The sequence below is a fragment of the Podarcis melisellensis genome (assembly GCF_964234715.1).
Source record: "Podarcis melisellensis genome assembly, chromosome: 6".
NCBI classification, from domain to species: Eukaryota; Metazoa; Chordata; class Lepidosauria; order Squamata; family Lacertidae; genus Podarcis; species Podarcis melisellensis.
In genome coordinates this window covers 78,248,956-78,259,630 of record NC_138538.1, presented here as the reverse complement: position 1 = coordinate 78,259,630, position 10,675 = coordinate 78,248,956, and the positions used below count along the sequence as shown (strand labels likewise).

At 40.7% G+C, this 10,675-nt stretch overlaps 1 long non-coding RNA gene across 1 annotated transcript in view; it reads left to right on the top strand.

Moving 5' to 3' along the window:
- The first annotated feature begins 393 nt into the window (after positions 1–393).
- LOC309372477 overlaps positions 394–10,675 on the top strand; it is a 30,770-nt gene continuing 20,488 nt past the window's right edge. Inside the window, exons 1-2 of the long non-coding RNA XR_014169523.1 lie at positions 394–450; positions 10,243–10,347. This is a non-coding gene — a long non-coding RNA (uncharacterized lncRNA). The remainder of the gene's footprint in view (positions 451–10,242; positions 10,348–10,675) is intronic.

Genomic DNA, 10,675 nt, shown 5'->3' with positions numbered 1-10,675 from the left:
TTAATAGATGGCCACAGTTCTGGTTTGCAGAGAATGCTGTAGCAACAATCTAATTTCACTTTCTGAAGGTTGCATTTCTGAAGCCATACCTAATGAATTGTATGATTGGTGTCTCGTCAATTTGGCCCAGGGTAATGGTTTCTGTGGGCTAGTAAACCCACAGCCTTTTTTGCAAGGCTGAATTTAATTAAACACGACTCTTAATTATCCTGTTTTGCTCTGTACTCTCCATGTCTCTGCAGCTCTAGTCAAATAGCACTCTCATTTAGTTGAGAGTCTTATTAAGAGGAACACTGTAGCTTGCAAAACAGCTGTTCCTACAGAATAATCACATGATGTGAAACACTGGGGTCATTGGCTGGGAGAGAGTTGCTTAGCCACTGAGTTGTCTAAGTAGCTTGCAGGACCCCCACCAACATTAGGCCTCTGTCCTTCAGGTGGAAGAAGAAGGTAAGTATTATGCATTCAGAAAACATCTTAAGGCAGCCCTGTTCAGGGAAGTTTTTAATATGTAATGCTGTACTGTTTTTAACACTGATTGGGAGCCGCCCAGAGTGGCTGGGGAAACTCAGCCAGATGGGCGGGGTATAAATAATAAATTATTATTATTATTATTATTATAAATCTACTCCATAACATTGTGTGATAGATAGATAATTTATTAGGGTCGGAGACCAGCTTATAAAACACACTTGGGGGTACAATCCCAGAAGGAAAACAAACATTTAAAACAATGTACAACAATAAATTTAAAATTTATAAATGTGATAAGCATATAGACACTTAAAACTTTAAGATAAGCTACTGCAGAGAGATGACCCAGATTCACCCATGGAACCGAGTTTGGGGATTTTCTTAATGAACTAGTTTGGGTTGGGGGATGGTCTGCACCTACAGATCTGTATACAGAATCTGGTCACCATCCGGGTCATCTTATGATCTTTGCTTAACGGGAAAAGGTCAAATTTTTGCTTTTCCAGGAGGTCAGCGAGTCTCACCAGCAGGGGATCAATGGTCTCACTATGTGCTTCTTCATAAAAGGGACATCTAAAGAACAAGTGCTCTGGGCTTCCTATGAACAGGCGCAAATGGGACTTTTTTAAAGGATCCTTCCAGGACCGGCGAGGGCAGACCCAAGCTTCTGGTGAGTGTAAAAGCCCTTCTTGCATTTCTGGATACGAGAAAGAAGAGATATGCTGCCGGTGCGCCTATCTCTCTCTCGATCGCTCCAATTTTATAGTCAGGGCACCTTGAGCAGTCCTGTTGTCTCTCGGTGTCTATGATTCTTTGCCTGACAGTAGCTTTTGTGTGAAATTTGGGTGGTGGTGGGGAGAGACCTCAGTGTACCATTATCAGACTTATGGGCATGCATATACATACACATGACAGTTTAACTGTCAAGCCCACTTCCTGGGAATTGTGGATCTGTGAGGGGAAGGATTTAGCATTCTTGCCAAACTACAGATCCCAGGATTCTTTGGAGGGATCCACAGATGTTTAAAGTGGTATAATACTGCTTTAAATATATAGTGGCATATTCAGCCACAGTCTTTCAGAAAAGTTTAAAACCAAACCAAACTCTTCCTGCAGTTTTATTCCTACCAACAGCTTAAAGCCATTGACAAGTTCCGGTTTGGACCCTGTTCTTCAGTCGACTGTCAAAATCCCGGACGTCCCTTTTGGACTTAAATTATTGTGTTATCAGGGGAATTAATTCACTTGGCTAGATTTTTATGGCCATCTTAGATAAACAGCATGTAGTCATTTTGTTTTATTAGCATTGTGATCCATTTTTATAGCCCTGTGCTAGATAATGATGATAGGAAATGAGGGCACCTGAATAAATTTTTTAAGGGTTGCAGTCTTTCGGAGAACTTGCCCTTTTGAGAATGGCTTTATAACTAGTTTGTCATGGCTTGATAGCTTTGCACATGCATTTCCATGGCTCAGAGACTGGAGAGGAACTGTAAATATCTTACTACGAGCTTCTTGACATGTGGTATAGTTAAATAAAACAATATTAATCATGTTAATGTTTTCATTCCGCTGCCCTCTTTAATGCTTATCATGCCTCTGATATCAGTTGTTTCAACAAGTAACTGAATCATCCTTTCTCTTAAGAAAGGATGCATAATTTTCAGTCTGTCTAGGTTGATGGTGGTGGTGATGGCCCTTAGCTTAGATATCTTTTTGGAAAGATTGAACAAATTCATGAACAATGAGTATCTCAACTGCTATCAGCCATAATTGTGAAACAGGGCTATACCTCTGCATGCTTGATGTTTTGGGTCATCCAAAGAAGATGGCCAATGGTGCTTGTCCTTTCTTTGAGCTTCCAAACTACATGGTTGATCACCAGTAGAAAGACAATGTGGACTAAATGGGTCCAAAACAACACTGCATGCTGGTCATGGAGAAGGGCTCTTCTGAACATCCATGTTTGTGGTCATTTCTGAATTTCTAAACGGCAGTAGGCTATAGGCTTCAGAGGTTAACAGCAATGCTTTCCTCAAGAAGAAGAAGAGAAGAAGAGTTTGGATTTGATACCCCGCCTTTCACTCCTCTTCAGGAGTCTCAAAGCGGCTAACATTCTCCTTTTCCCTTCCTCCCCCACAACAAACACTCTGTGAGGTGAGTGGGGCTGAGAGACTTCAAAGAAGTGTGACTGGCCCAAGGTCACCCAGCAGCTGCATGTGGAGGAGCGGAGACTCGAACCCGGTTCCCCATATTATGAGGCTACCGCTCTTAACCCCTATACCACACTGGCTCTCAAGACTTAGCTGGTGCAGAATGCAGCCACTGGGGTATTGATTTATAGATATGACATCAATTTTGAAAAAATCCCACTAGTCTGTTCACCTCCAACCCCAGTTCACATTGCTGGTACTTACCTTTAAAGCCTCAAAGAAGCTTAGGACTCAGCTGTTGAGATTGGGATAGATTAGGAAGGATGGGAAAGAACTGAGAGAAAACAAACAAGTGTAAAGTCTGGGTTAAGGACACACACAAGAGACAAGCTGAAACAAACTCTTTGTACGGTTCAGAGAACAAGCCAAAGAGCGACAAAAAAGGCACTGGGAAAAAGGTTTTATAAAATCAACATCTCTCCTCCAAAGCATTGTGAGTGGAAAGTGTTGGGTGAGATTCTAGCCAAGAATTGGAAGGCAGACCTAACATTGAACTGTCAACCTCCCTCTTCCATTCCCCTATCCCCACCCTGGCATTTTCTTTATATGATATTACCTCATAGTTCTAAAATTTCCAGAGTACTTTAACCATCAATTCCTCTTCCTGGGAACAGGAGCATTCCTAGCAACTTTCAGCACCCTTTATAAACTACAGTGCCATATTTCAAAAAGTAAGAACCAGGTTTTTAGGAAAACTCCAAAGTTGTTGAGCTGATTTGTTGGTTTTTTTAAAAAATAGGGCCAAAACCCCCCGTGAATTTTCGATTGACTTGCCTAAGATCCAGGACAAAGTGCCACATTTCAGAAATTCCCCCCAAATGTCAATTCCACCTTTGAAATCCCAGTGATGTCTGGGAAAATTTGTACATATGGAAGCCCTAGTTACCATTTTCCAACAACTGGTATTCAGAAGCGTACTGCATCTTGTACTGGGAGTAGATATACCACTATATCAATTTTGCTGAAATGGCAGCTTTTTCCTCTTCCAGAACTCCACTAATTTTAGTGGGAGTCTCTTAGCACTGAGAACCTTTGGCTAGCTTCCTTATTTTTTTTAAAAAAAGAATATTTATTAAAGTTTTCAATAGCAATACAATAAAAATCAAAAATAAAAATACAAAAATACAAAAATGAAAATAATTAAAAACACACAAAGTTTCCATTACTTATTTTCCATTAACTTATTTCCCAGACCTCCTCGTACCTCCCTTTTTTGTATTCCAATTCAAATTGTTAGTTCAGCAAATCCTTATCAATAAATTTTAACCTATTTCTAAACCTTTCCCCCCCCCCCATATTCTCTTAAGGCATTACAGCTGGAAACCACTTAATTTCTATCCAACATCATTCTATCATTCATTAATTTTGCAGTGTTTCTGTAAATAGTCTTTAAATTTCTTCCAATCTTCTTCCGCCGACTCTTCTCCCTGGTCTCGGATTCTGCCAGTCATTTCTGCCAATCCCATATAGTCCATCACCTTCACCTGCCATTCTTCCAGAGTGGGTAGATCCTGTGTCTTCGAGTACTTTGCAATGGTAGCATACATAAAGAAAGTTCTATCCTTCTTTGACACCAATTGGCCGACCATGCCCAGAGAAAGGCCTCTGGTTTCTTCAGGAAGGTATATTTAAATACCTTTTTCATTTCATTATAAATCATTTCCCAGAATCCCTTAGTCCTTGGGCACGTCCACCAAAGGTGAAAGAATGTACCTTCATTTTCTTTGCATTTCCAACATTTATTATCGGGCAAATGATAAATTTTTGCAAGCTTGACTTTGGCTAGCTTCCTTAGAAAAGAAAATCTCATTTGAAAATAATGCATCATAAACTCTTCTTTTTGACAAGAAGATTCACCCTATCATTTCCAGATGCATCAAAATAAGATCAGATATTAGCTTCCCAGCTTTGTAGCCATAAAGGTTTTGAGGGAGAGGAAATCACAATCTTTCCCTCTGATCAGAGGGAAACATAATTCTTTGCAAAGGACACAAGAATCAATTACTGCAATTTTGCTTCCTGACCAGATGGAAAGAGCTGGCAGGATAAAGGGGGTAGAACTAAGGGCAAGAAAGAAATACAGTAAACTACGGAAAGAAGATTGTGTTATACATGATTTCCCAATTAAAATGTAACGTGGATGTTTAATAAAGTTAAGCACTTTAAAATGTTGTATTCAAATGTCAACAACAGGTTAAATTTCCTTTTGCACGCACACACACAGCAGGTGGAATCCAGCAAAAAAATAGTCATGAAAAAATGAATTGTAATGATATAGTTGAATGTGTCTGGATTTCAGTGGAGTTTAGTTATATGAATAACAGCACCATCCTCTTATTCAGCATTACTTCCCATTGAGTTCAGTGGGTTATAAGATTGCAGTCTTAGGCTTACCATTTACCTAGAAGTTAACTCCACTGAACACAGTGGGTCTTACTTCGAGCAGGCAGGTGCAGGTTTGTACTGTAGCAGAGCTGTCTTAAAGAGACAGATATTTATATCGATCAAACAGATTTTGGCAGGGTGATGAAGCAGTACAATACCTGATTATGGGAGATGATAGTAGAATACCGGTAAATATTACTTTAAACTCTCTGAAAAGACTGAATCTAGCCAGTGATCACCACAGAATTCAACATAATCGTAATAATAATATTCAACAGATGAGTTTTGTCACTGTATGACTATAATAAATCGAGAGAACAGTCTACCAGTAACGCTCTTGTCTTATTTGAAAGTTGAATGGAAGAACATCTGAGATGGTAAAGTCACGTAAGCCATAACATGCTGGCCCTTTGGTTCATATGTGCATAAAAGTCATTTGATTGCTTACAAAACACCAGGGGTGGTAGTCAACCAAGTTTTACTCAGACGAAATCCATTGATTCAAGTAGGTTTACTCTAAGTATAACTTATCTGACAACACCCTAGATGGTTCACAACTGAATGTGTGAATAAACTCTTTTTAAAAGTACCATATTTGAGAGGTAAAAATTTATCTTGGCAGAGATGAGCAGGTGGCTGAACTGTGACAGTTCATACATACATACCTGACACCACCTGATGTTTCATGTGAACCAATCCTTAGAAATGGCATTCAGAAATAATTTCAAAAAGTCAGCATTCAGACCTTTTAATTGTGGTCTTAGCCCTTCTTAGTGGACATTTTCTTTTTTCTTTTGGTACCCACCTAAATTGCAATAATGTACAAAATAACCTACTGGGGATTGCGCTTCTTTTTTTAGCCTAAAATGTCAATAACACTTGTTTGCATTATGCATTTTAGATGGATATTTCCCCACGAAGTGTATATATCTTATAGGTATAATGAGCATCTTATTGTTTTGTCAGCTGTCAAATACAAAGCTAAAATGGAAATGCAGCTGACAAAAATGATATATTTGCATTATTAGCAATTCTGTTCTTGTTTCTTAGTGCATGTTCATCTGGCAATCTGGCAAGGATGCTGCTGCTTACATCATTTGATTTCAACCAGGAAGGTCCTAACATATGTATATGTGTGTGTGTGTGTGTGTGTGTGTGTGTGTGTGAGAGAGAGAGAGAGAGAGAGAGAGAGAGAGAGAGAGAGAGAGAGAACACACATGGCCCAATTGTGTTAATTTATGGCTCAGGATCATGACATTTTCTGGAAAAAATATAGAAGAAAACTTTGCTCTGAATTCAAAAACAAACACAGTCTACCTCATCACATTCTTCCATTTCTCTGGAATGGTCCCAGTCAAACTGAACCTGCAGAAACCCCCAGAAAATTCAGGATTTGGAGAATATTCTATTTCCCCTGATTAAATAATAATAAAAAGTCATACAGCTGCCAAAGTAATAAAATCAGTACACTGTACATTATATCCTTTGAACTGGGAACTCATTTGTGTGACTGGTAATCACAAACAGAGACAGTGCAGACATTTATTGACCCAACATTTATTGACTCAACATTCATTGTTGAGACAGGTGTTAAAATTTATGCACAGGAATCCCGATTCCAGACCAGCAGCAGATGGTGTGGTGGGAATGTGCCACTCACTTGTTCTCCCTCCAGTTGTGTTGCCACTGTGTTCTGGGAAGGAGAGGAAAGGGGAGAGGTGGCAGTGAGAATTGCATGGTGCATCTGCGGAGCCAATTCAGCATTCCTGCCAGAGTGCTTGCACTGTGCCCACCTCACCACAATGCTAACTAAAAGCTGGTGCTCAAGTCACGGTGGGCTTTGCCATGGATATTTTAATTATGTTTTCATAGAATTGTGGAATTGGAAGGGACCCTGAGCACCATCTAGTCCAGGGAGGGATCTCCGCTGGAGTGAACCAGCCCAGGTGAGGTAAACCTTGCCGATCCCTGATCTAGTCCTGCAAGGCAGGAATATGCAATTGTCTCAGACAGCGATTGTACCTGCAACCTTGGCATTATCAGCGCCACGCTCTAACCAGCTGAGCTGTAAGGAAAGTTCCGCCAGTAAAGTTGAAATAATATTTCTATGAGATTGGACAATGTTTCATTTCCATGGGAGCCAGTTCTTATGCTTCCAGTCGCTGCAAACTGCACAATATTTAATATCTGCAACACAGTGGGAGGTGGGGCCAAAGGCAAAAAAATGTGAATGTGTCTCTTACTTTGGTATGCTAGGCTACTTTCCAGCTATGCAAAAGCCAGGGGCTTCTGTACACCTATGTACACCCTCTCTATCCCCACCCAGGCAAACGAGATGCATTATCACAGATCAAGGGTGCAAGCCAGCCAGGCAAAAAGCATTTGAGGGGGATGTGGGGCAAGGCCAGTGAGGAGTGTGACTTGGGGAAAGTGTGAGGTCCTGAGGGCCCGGAAGCCACAGGCTTGAGGCTCCTTGACCCTGATAGACACCCATCTAATCATTTTAAATAGCATTAATCAGTATTTCTGTAAACATTATCAAATATAAAAAGTCACAGTTGCGTTGGCCGCTTGGATAAATTGGGCTGCGATTCATTTGTGAGTGTAAAAGTCATTCCCCTCCCATTACACATTATGCTCTTGTGTTCACATCCTTTTATGTGTTAAATGAAAAGGTCGCCTTCCCCATTATCTGGCAATTACTCTTTTCAGTGTGAAAATTCATTACCTGCTTAAGAACTCCTTTGACTGTCACATATTTCAGTTGAAATGCAAGCGTTTCCCTCATTCACTGTGGAACAGCACTCTGACTGTGACATGCTAGCCAGCTTAAAGGGTGAAACAAAGAGGCGAAACATGGGAGTATAAATAGTGCGGCTTTGATCTCTTGTGGATGCAGATATTGTGCTGAAATCACCAAGGGTCACTTTGAAACAGCATGACTTCTTAGGCAGAAGCTCAGCTGTTCTGGGGGAATACTGAGAAGACTGCAACTTTTATGTGATCCTTAAATATACTGAAGACAATCTACAATACATAAATTCAAAGATTTCTGTGTTTTAAATACTGCAGTTTTGTGTGTTTCCTCCAATATGTTGACCAGGAGGAAACGCTCAAGCAATGATATTGATGTAGCATAGACTGTCCCTATATTCATCTGAGGAATGTTGGAGGGTATGCAATACTCAGAGAAGAAACAGTCCAGAAACCTTGGGAGAGCCATTGCTCTATGCCTTTTATCCCTTGTATGAGTTAAAATATCCCTACTTTCTGAAGTGAAGTTGCCGTGTTGCAAGAAAAAAATAGTGTCTTTTTGGTGGTTACCATTATGTAGAAATTGCTTCCCTAAAAAATGGGTAGTTCTCTGCCACTTGTTTAATAATAGAAAACACACATTTGCTTGCTGCAAATTTGGTGAAGCGACCTGTGTATACAATTCAATCAGTCTCAGCCTTCAAGAAGAACTTACCCTGCCAGTTACTTTTAGCAACTGTGCCAAACTATTGATCCCCACCCTCCCTTGAAGCAGTAATGATACAAAAGAAGGTGTCAAAAATCACCGCCCAATAAATCATGCTTCAAAACATTATAACACGTTGCGTTACTGATTACTCACCAAGTGACAATATTGCTCCTTCACAGAGACAAATGGGTTACAACAAACTTGGCCTTGTGTCAGGAAACAGTTTATTCATGTTTGCACATTGTCAACACAATTCAGAAATTGCAACTCTGCAGGATGCACAGTATTCAAGATTTCTCACAGGACTTTCTCTTTTATTTTCATTTAGCAGGGCTAATGTTCCAGATGACACCTTTTGAGCCTGAATAGCTGTGGCCAAATAACTGTTAATGCAGGGATTGTTGCCGTGCCATTGACTTGCATTATTAGCCCCTTTTATGTGTCCAGGAGTGCAATCTGGGCACAAAGGGTGGTAGGGGTAGGTGTAGGCATGCCAGACCTACTTTCAAAGTCCCCATTCCTACATTCTCTACCCTTTAGCCTCCCCTGTTTGTCTGGACATGTTTAGAAGCCTGCCTGCAATTGTGAATCCTGCATCATCATGGTTCCTGATCACGAAGAAAGCTTCTGACTGCATGCTTAGAAGACCCGTGCTGACCTTTCTGCTCAGTGTGAGAACCTATGGGATGGATCAGGAACACCTTGCATGCCGGGGACATTGGTCGCAGGGCCACTGCACATCTGCCTTCTCCCTCTGAACACTTTATGCCCATGTACTTTCTTGTACAGAACTCTTGGAAATGGGGAAACTGTCAGGAGCTTAGCCTACACTCGAGTAGGACCCTGGTAGAGACACATGCCCGACTGGCATGTTCTCTCCCTCCTGGTCGATTGCTTTTTTCTGCCCGAACATCACAGCGACCGATGCCAACCAATACCGGCACACTTATGGATCCGCAGAGTTTGCACATCATGCATAACAGACCTCAGCAACTCAGGATTTTGGCTAATCTACTTTATTTACATATAAACACACACGGAGCACTGCAACATGGCTCCTTCTCTCTGTAGCATCAGACAGCAAAGATAAAAAACAAACAAACAAAGGATAATAGTCCCACATCACGGAACACAGTAAGACAAACATCCTGTCTCCGTCACTTCCCACTCTGTGGTGTCAAAATATATCCCATCATGTGATAGACAAAAGTCCCATGACTGCAATCATGGAGCAGGAATTCTAACAGAAATTAGGGAAGTCCAAGTATTGATGGTTGAATCTCAAGTAAAAAAAGGGTTGGCCAGCTCATGATTCCTTTGCATTTGAGAACCTTCTATGAATTTTTGTTGAGTTGAGCCCTGACCTCTTTGTAGTTTGGGCCTGGTTTGACATGGGGTCGTTCTGTTGCCTTGCCATGAGCCCTAACCTCCAATACTACCACATAGCTCAGATGTACAGCTTTCTTAAGAGTAATTGGTGGTGGGGGGGGAGGTATGGAAAGATGATTTATCTCTCTCTAACTGAAAATGTCCTACTGCTGGTAGCAGCAGTTCCAAGGGCTGACAGTACACCCATGCAAGTCTGTTGTGACTTTTGTCACTGTGGGTGTAATGGAACCCAACCTTCCAAAAGAGGTGAAGCTAAAAAGATTTATTTCTGATTCATTTTGAAACAATACAAACTCCTTGTTCTTCACTAACCCTTAGAAATGCTGCCTCCAGGATGGACCCCAGGAAGATGCTCCTCCCATTCAAGGAGAACCACAACTTTCAAGGAACCCCAAATGTCTGAGATTGAGGATAACATTTTAAGTAAGGTGGCCAAGGGACTAGCTGGTGGTTTTCGAATTGTGACAGTTTCCAAAAAGAGCAAGGCGGGAATTAGAAAAATAATACAAGAACAAATTGACAGTAAGATATTTAGGAATTTGACATACCACTATCTTTGCTAGCATCCAAAAATTAGTTATGAATCATTGTATAAAAAATACTCCTCTTTAATAGAACAGTGTAAATGTCTATATAAATATCATTTTCTCTTTGTGTGGGATACCAGCAGTCAGAATTCTTCAATGCTAAAGCTCGATCCTTTTCCTATTATGTTGACAGAAGAGTAAATTAAAAACGGCAAAATTATTGT